Here is a 2,500-nt window from a genome sequence, read left to right as displayed (position 1 = left end):
TCTCTCTCTCTCTCTCTCTCTCTCTCTCTCTCTCTCTCTCTCTCTCTCTCTCTCTCTCTCTCTCTCTCTCTCTTTCTCTTTCTCTTTTCTTAGGCATATCCAAAGGAAAATGCCAATGACATCCGAATATCACAGCCGATGATATTGCTCCTAACCGCAATGTAATAAGCGAGCATGCCCTTCCCTACTGCCTCCCGAATCGTTGAAATAGATATAACACGGGCGTACTCCAGACAAGGCCCGGGGCCCTCTGCTCGCTACTCTCTCCCGCCGTGTGACTTTGGAATGTAGCGATAACTGGTCAGGCTGATTTGTTGTGATAATGTGCTTTGTGCCGACGTCGGAGCGCAGGTGGTAATTCGCCTTCCGTGTCGTGCGTTATTCCCCTTTTTAGTCGCTGTTTTAACCTCCATTTTCATCTTTATTTTATCATGATTCTTTCATTGAGCTCCCGACTTCGCTGGGTCATTAGAAACGACTAGAAATGGACTCGTATAGCGTGCCTGACCCGTGCCAGAACTGCGCGGGCCTAGACTTATTCATATCATTATCTAGAACATCATCACACACACAAGTAGAGTACAAACGCTGCATAGTCATGATGGTATTTTTCCACCTCGGGACATATGTTTTTTTTCTCACTCTCGCTGTCTCTCTCTCTCTCTTTCTCTCTTTCTCTCTCTCTATCTATTTATCTATCTATCTATCTATCTATCTATCTATCTATCTCTCGTTCTTGAAGGAATAGAGAGGAGGTAAAAAGGGATGGAAAGAAGGGTGAAGGAGTCAAGGGAGAGAAAGAAAAATAAGATAGGTGGAAGGAAGGAAGAAATAGAGGAATAGATTAAGAGAGAGAGAGAAAAGAAAGAAATTAGAAACCGAAAGATAATCGAAGGACAAGAAATAATCAGAAGGAAAAACAAAGCAAACAAAGAATAACAGAAAACTGACAGCAAGAGACAAGAGAAGAGATTAAATAATTGAAAGACAAGAAATCTACCAAAAGGAACTAGAAAAGAGGAAGGAATAGGGAGGTCAGATGAGAGAGCGAGAGAAAGAGAGAGAGAGAGAGAGAGATGAGGCAATAGCTGCCGATGCTTTGAAGTCTGTTATTTGAACCGAGAGATGAGCCAAGACGCGTTACCTGGAGGGGGTGTAATACTGGATAATGTGGAGGATTTTGGAATGTACGATAAAAGGTGGAGAAGGAAGGAGCGAGGGGGGAGGGGGGGAGATGGAGGGACAGGCAGACAGATAGAGAGAGAGAGAGACGGATGGATAGAGGCAGGGGCAAAGAGGGAGAGACAGAAAATATAGAGAGAAAAACAGTGTCAGAGATATATAGATGAAAAGGTAGAGACAGTGAAATAGAGAGAGAGAGAGAAGGGTGTAGAAGGGGAATATAAAGAGAAAGGGATATATGGCCAGATGAGAGAAGGATAAAAAATGAGAAAATGGGACAAAGAGAAATCAAAATATAAAACGGAGAAAGAGAAAAAATGAATAAATAAAGGCAAAGAGAGAAAGACATAGAGACAGTGAATGAGAAAGAGAGAGAGATAGATGGTAAAAGAGATGGAAATTTAAGAAAAGAAAGAGAAAGGAAGATAAACGGAGAGGCAAAGAAAAATTGAAAAAAGTAAGAAAATGGAAGAATAAAGAGGGAGAGATAAACGTATAGACTGGAAGAAAAGAGAAAGAAATTTAGAAAAGAAAAAAAAGAATAGATGGGAACAGATTAAGAAGGATGGACAGTCGAAAAAGTGATAAAGAAAAAAGAAAAGAAAAAGATAAACATTAAGGACATAGTAATATGGAAAAGGAGAGAGAGCAGGGGACAGATAAAAAGACAGCGAAGGTTTGAAAATGGAGAAAAAAGAAAGAAGAGAGGGAAAACAGGCAAAAAAGAAAATCTGAAAATTGAAAAACGAGGAGTTAGAGCAAAAAACAGAGAAGGTTCGAAATTAGAGAATGAAGAAAAAAATATTGACAAACAGGAAATGAAGATATGAACAACAACAAATCAAACTGTGAGATTGACAGAAATATTTCTTAAAAAAAAAGAAGAGCAGAAGGAGGCAGATATTAAAGAAAAACAAACAAACAGGAAGCAGTGAAGTTGGTACAATGAAATAGAGCAAACAAATAAAGAAATTAAATAATTTGAAAATAGACATAGAGAAACATCTAGAGATCAACACAGAAGGACAGACCTATCACGAAATAACCAAAAAATATAATATCTTCTCATCATCTCTTCCATAATCATTCGTTTATTTATATTTTCTTTTCTCACTAATTAAAAACGAAAATGTAAATGAGAGGTTAATTGCGTTTGGCTGAAGTGCATGTTCGTCATAATAGAAAAATATGATATAATAAATGTAAATGCAGAATTATATTGTAGATATAAAAGAAAATAATAATAATAATGCAGTAGCGTATAACGAAATACATAACATCCCCTTGTATTGAGAAAAGGGAAGGCAAGCTCTGCTAT

Source organism: Penaeus japonicus, unplaced genomic scaffold (genome assembly GCF_977035675.1).
Source record: "Penaeus japonicus unplaced genomic scaffold, GWHDUDI00000001_assembly GWHDUDI00000017, whole genome shotgun sequence".
Classification (NCBI taxonomy): domain Eukaryota; kingdom Metazoa; phylum Arthropoda; class Malacostraca; order Decapoda; family Penaeidae; genus Penaeus; species Penaeus japonicus.
Note: the sequence above shows the minus strand (reverse complement) of the source record.